Below are 11,769 nucleotides of genomic sequence, written 5' to 3'. Positions count from 1 at the left end.
TTTTTTTTTGTTACTTCTGATATGGCCTTGCCACGGTTTACTTGCTTATTTATTATTTTGTGTCTTTTTATTTTGTATTGTTTTACATCTGATCAACTTCTGTGACTTTCCTTTTCTTTTTTTAAGTGTGAACGGTGGAGAGGTCCTCGAGAGGTGATCTTGGGATCACTTCCTGAGGATCCTTGATGCCGAGGAATGTTCATCCACTATGGTCTGGATAGCCTGTAGCTGATCCTGAGCCAGAGCGGGATATATATATATATATATATATATATATATATATATATATATATATACAATATCTGGGTATCTTTTCTAATACTGTTTATACTGTAAACCTTGAATTGTTAAAGTTTAAGTGCACCTCTTTCCTCAAGTGTGCATGTGAGTGGGTATGAGTGGATGTGCGATTGTATGAAGGTTTTGCGTGACCAAAGTATGACTGTTAAATGTGATTTTAACTGTAAAATTCAATACAAATATTTGCAAAAAAAAACACAAAAAAAACTTGTCAAATGTATTTTTTTTTACCATGAAAAAACAATTTAAAAAAAATATATATAAACCATAGTATGGAAAAAGGTTCATGTATTTGATAGACTTAGACATTCCTACTTTTAACTTGTCAAATGTATTTTTTTTTACCATGAAAAAACAATTTAAAAAAATATATATCTAAACCATAGCATTTCCATAAGAGTATAGACACATATTATTTTGCACACTCAATTATATTAGCAAAGTCAAATAAACCAAAGACAGAAGACTTTGCATCATTGATTTTATTTTTCACCCCAGGCTAAAAATGTTTGATCTGTAAAGAAAAAAAAATGTTGTAGCCTAGCCAAATACATTCCTTAAGCTCCCATAAATGTTTAACAATGGCAAGTATCAAGGTATTTTTCTGGCCCATAACAAGCAACCCTGTTCCTTGTTTCCAGTTCTGTTAATTTTCCACTGCCTAGAAAGGAAACAGATTGCGGTTCTTATAGGCACAATAACAATGCAAGATGTAAAACTAAGGTAATTGAAATAAGTGGAGGAATTACGCTTTAGTCTAGCAATAGTTGACTACAAGACTAATTAATCACATGACCTCTCACCTGTAGCCCTCCTTTCACTCGTCGCCGTTTTCTGTCCTGCAATCGGTCTTCTTCAGACCTTAGTGATTTAATGACAACATACATTCACTATGAAAACATTCATGTTGGTCTGTTGACCGTGAGTAAAACATTTTTTTTGTGATTTGTGATATTCAAAGCACTTACGGCATGGGGAAGTTCTGCAGGAGAGCGAGACACCACCATCTCCTAATTTGCAGCATGTTTTCCTTTGAAGAAGGAAATGCAGGAAGATGTTAATATCCATCCATCCATCCATTTTCTGCCGCTTATTCCCTTCGGGGTCGTGAGGGGCGCTGGAGCCTATCTCAGCTACAATTGGGCGGAAGGCGGGGTACACCCTGGACAAGTCGCCACCTCATCGCAGAGATGTTAATATGTTGTAAAAAAAATAACACCTTGTACACTAAGCATAATGTGTCACGATTTACACATACCTCTCTGAAATCACAATTGGCCCCCATTACAATGTACAGAGTGTACTGTAAGCCAAGAGGTACTGCTTAATATAATGTCAGGCGTATTCCCAAGGATACATTTTTTTCAATACAAATTAATGTGGTTTTAATGTAGCAAGCAAACATTTTGACAGACAACAGCAATGCTATAACATGCTGATTTGGTCTTACCATCAAAACAAACACGCCACAGTTGTTGGAGCACCCTTGCTTTGTTAGGCCCTGAGGTGTGAACAATGTATTTTAATAAAAGTATGGCAAGAAAATAGTAAAAAGTTAGCAAATGCTATTATGTAATGTCTCACCTGGACATCATTCACACCAAGCTCTCTCCAGGGGCCAGAAGAGAGGCTGTGAGCAACGTGTCTGTACAAATAATAAGCCAAATAAAAGTCACTCAACTTCAATCAACTTTTGATTGAAAAGCACGCATAAACGCTTGGAACAAAGACTGAACTGAATAAGGAAAAGGTTGGAACTTCAAATAAAAAAGTTTTGGCTCTATTTTGCACATCATTCAAATGAGAAATGTGACATTTCACACTTGATTTTATTTTTCGGTTGTTGCTTTCTACACTAGTAAATGATGACAGTGAGCAGAGACCTCATGGAGACTTCCCTAGTCTCCACAAGTTTTCAGCACACACAGCATACTGGGGACAGAAACTCCAAGACAGCCAGGAACAACTGGTAAAGTTAACTATTGTGCCACTGTTGTTATCTATGAATGTCACTCATATAATCATACATGTATTAAGACTTTGTTTTCTTCCACTAGCTGTCTCATGTCTTGGAGAGATGAGAGTAGAACCAGTCTATTTAGGTTTTTAGGGCACCTCCTGGACAGTGGTAGTTCTGTTTTAAACCACTTGTCCTTTGTTTGTTTTAATTAATGGTTCTGTTTTTATTTGATCTAAAATATTCCATTCCATATTCCAACTATTTTGATTCCTTAAACAGATGGAGACAGAACTATTTATCTTTTTTGAGACGGGCAGTTCTGTTTAAGCCTGTTATGAAAACGTTTTGATTTGAAGTTCCAACCTCTTCCTTATTCAGTTCAGGCTTTGTTCCAAGCGTTTATGCGTGCTTTTCAATCAAAAGTTGATTGAAGTTGAGTGACTTTTATTTGGCTTATTATTTGTACAGACACGTTGCTCACAGCCTCTCTTCTGGCCCCTGAAGAGAGCTTGGTGTGAATGATGTCCAGGTGAGACATTACATAATAGCATTTGCTAACTTTTTACTATTTTCTTGCCATACTTTTATTAAAATACATTGTTCACACCTCAGGGCCTAACAAAGCAAGGGTGCTCCAACAACTGTGGCGTGTTTGTTTTGATGGTAAGACCAAATCAGCATGTTATAGCATTGCTGTTGTCTGTCAAAATGTTTGCTTGCTACATTAAAACCACATTAATTTGTATTGAAAAAAATGTATCCTTGGGAATACGCCTGACATTATATTAAGCAGTACCTCTTGGCTTACAGTACACTCTGTTCATTGTAATGGGAGCCAATTGTGATTTCAGAGAGGTATGTGTAAATCGTGACACATTATGCTTAGTGTACAAGGTGTTATTTTTTTTACAACATATTAACATCTCTGCGATGAGGTGGCGACTTGTCCAGGGTGTACCCCGCCTTCCGCCCAATTGTAGCTGAGATAGGCTCCAGCGCCCCTCGTGACCCCGACGGGAATAAGCGGTAGAAAATGGATGGATATTAACATCTTCCTGCATTTCCTTCTTCAAAGGAAAACATGCTGCAAATTAGGAGATGGTGGTGTCTCGCTCTCCTGCAGAACTTCCCCATGCCGTAAGTGCTTTGAATATCACAAATCACCAAAAAAAAAGGTTTTACTCACGGTCAACAGACCAACATGAATGTTTTCATAGTGAATGTATGTTGTCATTAAATCACTAAGGTCTGAAGAAGACCGATTGCAGGACAGAAAACGGCGACGAGAGCAAGGAGGGCTACAGGTGTGGTCATGTGATTAATTAGTCTTGTAGTCAACTATTGCTAGACTAAAGCGTAATTCCTCCACTTATTTCAATTACCTTAGTTTTACATCTTGCATTGTTATTGTGCCTATAAGAACGGCAATATGTTTCCTTTCTAGACAGTGGAAATTTAACAGAACTGGAAACAGGGAACAGGGTTGCTTGTTATGGGCCAGAAAAATACCTTGATACTTGCCATTGTTAAACATTTATGGGAGCTTAAGGAATGTATTTGGCTAGGCTACAACATTTTTTTTTTCTTTACAGATCAAACATTTTTAATCTGGGGTGAAAAATAAAATCAATGATGCAAAGTCTTCTGTCTTTGGTTTATTTGACTTAGCTAATATAATTGAGTGTGCAAAATAATATGTGTCTATACTCTTATGGAAATGCTATGGTTTATATATAATTTTTATTTTATTTTTTTCATGGTAAATGCTATGGTTTATATATATATATATATATATATATATATATATATATATATATATATATATATATATATATATATATATATATATATATATATATATATATTCATGGTAAAAAAAAACACATTTGACAAGTTAAAAGTAGGAATGTCTAAGTCTATCAAATACATGAACCTTTTTCCATATTAAGTCATTGTGCTGTGCCGGATCTCCGCCACCAGATGGAGCCCGCGGGCTCAACGTTGAGACCCACCCACATTGAGGGAAAATAAGCCCCTCCTCGATCTGCGGGCTGCAGCCAGGGGTTACTCGCTGAGGTAGTTCGCCTTGCTGTCACTTACGTGTGGTCAAGCAGGTACACTGTTAGGGCAGACTGTAGAGGCGCCAAATGCAGTGTCATCACGCTCTGATATTCGGGAGTCTCCCGGGAAAAATGAGAGGATTGGCAAGTATGACGCTATCAAGCGCCATTCAGTCAAAACTCGCGGGCTGCACTAACATCAAATGTCCACATTAAAGTGCGTGCCGGTGCGTGTGTCGGAGACCCCTGGTTAATATAGCACAAAGCATTTAAGCTCTGTATGCAGTGTTTTTCATTTTAAATTGTAAATTTTTTTTTGTGGCTCCCATCACTTTCTTTAATTTGTGAAACTTGCCAAAATGGCTCTTTGAGTGGTAAAGGTTGCCGACCCCTGTCCTAAACCAAACATGCAAAATGTCTAAAAATAACTGTAATATTGAATGCATGTGAGTTTTACTAGAATCAGTTGTTTTTGTAAGGTTTGCAAAAACAACAATTAGGTTTTACTCACTATGACAGTATACTGTCACATTTAATATGACAGTTATTTAAACATAACTCCTAAACTACACATGCAAAATGGCTAATGATGCCTGAAATAATGCATCCTTTGGAATTTTATTCGAAACATATGCTTTTTTTAAGGCCTGCAAACAAAATAAAAAGTTTTTTACTCACAATGACACTAGTGTTTTGTTTTGTTTTTGTTTTTTTTTGTTTTATTTTTTTTTATGTCCTGCCCAGCTTCTCAGGCAAATCATATAGTTGATGTAGATACCCATATCGGCTGTTCAAATTTACTTTACAAAAGAGAAGTGTAGGATACTTCTCTTGTTGCCTTATTTGTATTTTGACTTTATTGACTGTATTTATATTATCTTTTTTTTCTTTTTTTTTTTTCTTTTTCTCCTTTTTTTCTCGGGCAAATCATATAGCAGATGTAGATGCCCATATCGGCTGTTCAGATTTACTTTACAAAAGAGAAGTGTAGGATACTTCTCTTGTTGCCTTACTTGTATTTTGACTTTATTAAATGTATTTATATAATCATTTGGTGCAGCCGGGCCGGAGCAGGAGGGGATAGAAAGAGAGAAAAAGGAAGACAGAGGGGGGAATTGTGGGGACAAGAGGGGGATTAGACAGAGAGACAAAAACAACAACAGCAAACACAACAACAACAACAGAGCAACATCAGCAAATACGACATGTACAAATATGATGGTAAGAGTAATAGCAAATAAGCAGTTAGCGAAAATAAAAAAAATAATACAGAAATGACAATGAGCATTATTACACTAAAAATGGAGCAATATGAATACCAATAGAAATAGTGCTATTGATAATGAACAATACCAATACTTTACCTTTATTATCAACAATACAATTGTTCAAATGCAACAATACATATACGTAATGATAACTTGAGATACGAAAGAATGCAGAAAAATGGAGGGGAAGAAAGAGAAGCAACCTACATTAACCTTGTAGATTGTTATAGTAACAATAGGTTAAGCTTTGTCAGTGTGCCATGTGTTATACCCAGTTTACCCTAGGGCAACAACGTTAATATATGTTTGATGAAACGTGATTATGTGCATGAGTGTATGTGTGCATATGTACCTGTATATGTACAGTATGTGTATATGTGTGCTTGTACAGTGAATGTATATGTACAGTATGTGTATATGTGTGTACAGCGAATGAAAATAAATACATAATAATATTAATAAAATATATTAAAAAATAAGAATAAATAAATAATTAAATCTATTTATAAAAAATAAAAATAAAAAGAATTAAAAGAAGATCACAGACATGCTGACACACAAGGTCGCTACCCCAACAACTGGCCGACTCGCAGCACCTCGGAATACCCTGCAGCACCAAGCTACCACAGTACACGCAGGGACCAGACCCAGCAGGCCCCAACCAAGACGGGCACCCGGAAGGGATGGACGGTGGGACCCAGGAGCTCCAGACACGCAGTCCGGATGCAGTAGCCTGAGGCGCCGACCCCCACCCGACAGGCAGGCCCAGAACGTACCCCCAGAAATATACATACATATCTATATACATAAACATACACATACACATGTACACATACACACACATACACATATATACACATACACATATATATACATACATACCTACATATACACAGTTTGTTAGCCCCGACAACCACCACGCGCGCGCGCTGCCACCAGTCACAACATCAGCCACCCCCCTGCACCAGACCCAGCAGCCACGGGCGCCCACACCACAAACAAACGGCAGCAGAAACAGCAGCCACAACACCCCCAGACAGCCAGCACCACCCAATGAAATCAAAGCGATCCAAAAAAACCGCGACCGGCAACCACACGCCAACAGGATCACGGAGACCAGCCAGTGCCAGCCCGCCAGCAAGCCCAAACGCCAACACGCAAACAAGAGACACCCCCCCACCACCCCAACCCAAACCCGCACAAACACACCACCGCCCAAACAACCGAGACACAGCATCCAGACCAGACACGGGCGCCGCGCCGCCACCACATCAAGTCGCCAATAGAGACCCCACAGCGCAAGGTCGGGCCACACGGGCACGGACCCCACCCAACAGTATAACTATCATACTATATATGAAAGTTATATAAACATAACTCCGAAACCAAACATGCATTATGTCTAAAAATGCCTGTAAAATTGTATCTATGTGAGTTTTACTAGAATCAGTTGTTTTTGTAAGGTTTGCAAATACAAAAATTAGGTTTTACTCACTATGACAGTATACAAATGTATCTTTGTTAGTTTTACTAGAATATTGATCTTTTGTAAGGTTTGCAAAGACACAAGTTAGTTTTTTTTACTCAATATGACAGTATAACTGTCACACTCAATCTGACAGTTATTTAAACATAACTTTTAAACCACACATGCAAAATGGCTAAAAATGCCTGTAATATTGTATCCATGTGAGTTTAACTGGAATCAGTTGTTTTTGTAAGGTTTGCAAATACAAAAATTAGGTTTTACACATAATGACAGAATAACTGCCACATTCAATATGACAATTATTTAAACATTACACCTAAATCACACATGCAAAATGGCTTATAATGCCTGGAGAAATGTATCTTTGTGAGTTTTACTGAAACAAAAATATTTTGTAATGTTGTAAGACACAAGTTAGTTTTTTTTTACTCAATATAACAGTATAGCTGTCATACTTAATATCAATCAATCAATCAATCAATCAATGTTTATTTATATAGCCCTAAATCACAAGTGTCTCAAAGGGCTGTACAAGCCACAACGACATCATCGGTACAGAGCCCACATACGGGCAAGGAAAACTCACCCCAGTGGGACGTCAATGTGAATGACTATGAGAAACCTTGGAGAGGACCGCATATGTGGGTAACCCCCCCCCCCTCTAGGGGAGACCGAAAGCAATGGATGTCGAGTGGGTCTGACATAATATTGTGAAAGTCCAACACATCAGCGAAAGTCCAGTCCATAGTGGGGCCAGCAGGAACCATCCCGAGTGGAGACGGGTCAGCAGCGTAGAGATGTCCCCATCTGATGGACAGGCTAGCGGTCCACCCCGGGTTGGGAGCAGAGTAGAAAAGAAAAGAAAAGAAATGGCAGATCAACTGGTCTAAAAAGGGAGTCTATATAAAGGCTAGAGTATACAAATGAGTTTTAAGATGAGACTTAAATGCTTCTACTGAGGTAGCATCTCTAACTTTTACCGGGAGGGCATTCCATAGTATTGGAGCCCGAATAGAAAACGCTCTATAGCCCGCAGACTTTTTTTGGGCTCTGGGAATCACTAATAAGCCGGAGTTCTTTGAACGCAGATTTCTTTCCGGGACATATAGGCAGGAGATAGGCAGGAGCTTGACCGTGTAGTATTTTATACGTAAGTAGTAAAACCTTAAAGTCGCATCTTAGGTGCACAGGAAGCCAGTGCAAGTGAGCCAGTATAGGCGTAATATGATCAAACTTTCTTGTTTTTCTCAAAAGTCTAGCAGCCGCATTTTGTACCATCTGTAATCTTTTAATGCTAGACATAGGGAGGCCCGAAAATAAAACGTTACAGTAATCGAGACGAGATGTAACGAACGCATGGATAATGATCTCAGCGTCGCTTGTGGACAAAATGGAACGAATTTTAGCGATATTACGGAGATGAAAGAAGGCCGTTTTAGTAACACTCTTAATATGAAAGTTATAGAAACTTAACTCCAAAACCACACATGCAAAATGGCTAAAAATGCCTGTAATATTGTATCCATGTGAGTTTAACTAGAATCAGTTGTTTTTGTAAGGTTTGCAAATACAAAAATTAGGTTTTACTCACTATGACAGTATACTGTCACACTGAATATGACAGTTATTTAAACATAACTCCTAAACAACACATGCAAAATGGCTAATAATGCCTGGAGACATGTGTATGTTTTGTTATGTTATGTGTGTTATGTGTATCTTTTACAAGAAAAAATATATTCTGTAAGGTTTGCAAAGACACAAGTTAGTTTTTTGTATTTAATATGACAGTATAACTGTCATACTATATATGAAAGTTATATAAACATAATTCCGAAACCAAACATGCATTGTAAAATGCCTGTAAAATTGTATTTATGTGAGTTTTACTACATTCAGTTGTTTTTGTAAGGTTTGCAAATACAAAATATACTGTCACTCAATCTGACAGTTATTTAAAGATAACTACTACACCACACATGCAAAATGGTTAATAATGCATCTGTATCAAATGTATCATTGTTAGTTTTACTAGATTATTGATCTTTTGTAAGGTTTGCAAAGACAAAAAATAGGTTTTACTCACTATGACAGTAAACTGTCACACTAAATATGACAGTTATTTAAACATAACTCCTAAACAACACATGCAAAATGGCTAATAATGCCTGGATAAATGTATTTTTGTGAGTTTTACTGGAAAAAAATATTTTGTAAGTTAGTTTTTTTTTTTACTCAATATAACAGTGTAGCTGTCATACTATATATGAAAGTTATGGAAACTTAACTCCAAAACCAAACATGCATTATGTCTAGAAGTGCCTGTAATATTGTATATGTGTGAGTTTTACTAGAATCAGTTGTTTTTGTAAGGTTTGCAAATACAAAAATTAGGTTTTATTTACTATGACAGTATTCTTGTCAGGGTTGTCCCTGACAGTTTGGTCAAGTTTTAGTTTTCCTCTGCGTTTGTCTTGGTTTCCTGTTCTTAGTTTCCTGTCAGTGCTTTTATTTTGTCTTCATTTCCTGATTGTCTCCCTGAGTGCTTTGTCCCCTCAGTTGTGGCTGATTGGCACGTGGCCACACCTGGTGCCAGTCAGCCAGCTGCCTATTTAAACCTGTCCTGCCCTCCAGTCACGGCTGGATCATTGTCATGGTAGTGTCTACCTGAATGTCACTTGTCACTTGTACCTGTAGCTTCTACCTATTTGTCGTTGTAGCTCCGTCTACTTTTGTCCACTTCGCTTTAGTCATAGTTCCTTCGTGTCACAGTAAGTGTTTTTGTTTATTGTCCACAGTTAGCCGTTGTGCTATTTTAGTTTATAGCCTAGTTTGTTCTCTGCCTTGTGCGCACCTTTTTGTTTGTTCCCTTTTGTTTGTTTTTTTGCCAAAGTAATTAATTAAATCATGTTTTCTCGCACTATGCCTGCCATCATCTCTGCATCTTGGGGTTCGTCGCCAACAAACTCTGACAATACTGTCACTCTCAATATGACATAACTCCAAAACAACACATGCGAAATGGCTAACAATGCCTGGAGAAATGTATCTTTGTTAGTTTTACTACAATAATGATATTTTGTAAGGTTTGCAAGTTAGTTTTTTTTACTCAATATGATGGTACAACTAACATACTAAATATGAAAGTTATATAAACATAACTCCAAAACTAAACATGCATTATGTCTAAAAAAAAAAACCTGTAATATTGTATCCATGTGAGTTTAACTAGAGTCAGTTGTTTTTGTAAGGTTTGCAAATACAAAATATGTTTTTTTCTCACAGTATACTGTCACACTCAATCTGACTGTTATTTAAACATAACTACTAAACCACACATGGAAAATGGCTAATAATGCCTGGAGAAATGTATCTTTGTGAGTTTTACAGGAAAAAATATTTTATAAGGTTTGTAAAGACACAAGTTAGTTTTTATTTACTCAATACACAGTTAAAATGAAAGTTATACAAACATAACAAAACCAAACATTGTCTAAAAAATGCCTGTAATATTGTATCTGTGTGAGTTTTACTAGATCAGTTGTTTTTGTAGGGTTTGCAAATACAAAAATTAGGTTTTACTCACTATGACGATATACTGTCACACTCAATATGACAGTTATTTAAACATAACTCCTAAACCACACATGAAAAATGGCTAATAATGCCTGGAGAAATGTATCTTTGTTAGTTTTACTAAAATATTGATCTTTTGTAAGGTTTGCAAAGACACAAGTTCGTTTTTTTACTCAATATGACAGTATAACAGTCATACTAAATATGCATTATGTCTAAAAAAAATACCTGTAATTTTGTATCCATGTCACACTCACTCTGACATTTTTTTAAACATAACTACTAAACCACACATGCAAAAATGGCTAAAAATACCTGTAATATTGTATCCATGTGAGTTTAACTAGAATCAGTTGTTTTTGTAAGGTTTACAAATACAAAATAGGGTTTTTTCTCACTGTGACAGTATACTGTCACACTCAATCTGACAGTTATTTAAACATAACTACTAAACCACACATGCAAAATGGCTAATAATGCCTGGAGAAATGTATCTTTGTGAGTTTTACTGGAAAAAAAATATTTTGTAAGGTTTTCAAATACAAAAATTTGGTTTTACTCACTATGACACTTAATATGACAGTTATTTAAACATAACTCCTAAACAACACATGCGAAATGGCTAATAATGCCTGGAGAAATTTATCTTTGTTAGTTTTACTAGAATAATGATCTTTTGTAAAGTTTGCAAAGACACGAGTTAGTTTTTTTTTTACTCAATATGACAGTGTAACTGTCATACTAAAAATGAAAGTTATATAAACATAACTCCAAAACCAAACATGCATTATGTCTAAAAATGCCTTCAATATTGTATCCATGTGAGTTGAGCTAGAATCAGTTGTTTTTGTAAGGTTTGCAAATACAAAAAATTGGTTTTACTCACTATGACAGTATACTGTCACACTCAATATGACAGTTATTTAAACATAACTCCAAAACACATATGAAAAATTGCTAGTCATGCCTGAAACATATGCTTTTTTAAATCTTGCAAACACAAAGTTTTTTTACTCATTATGATGGTATAAACCAGGGGTCACCAACGCGGTGCCCGCGGGCACCAGGTCGCCCGTAAGGACCAGATGAGTCGCCCGCGGGCCTGTTCTAAAAAAA

The sequence above is a fragment of the Entelurus aequoreus genome, linkage group LG19, assembly GCF_033978785.1.
Source record: "Entelurus aequoreus isolate RoL-2023_Sb linkage group LG19, RoL_Eaeq_v1.1, whole genome shotgun sequence".
Lineage (NCBI taxonomy): Eukaryota > Metazoa > Chordata > Actinopteri > Syngnathiformes > Syngnathidae > Entelurus > Entelurus aequoreus.
The sequence above is the reverse complement of the archived record's forward strand: the minus strand, read 5'-3'. Positions refer to the sequence as shown.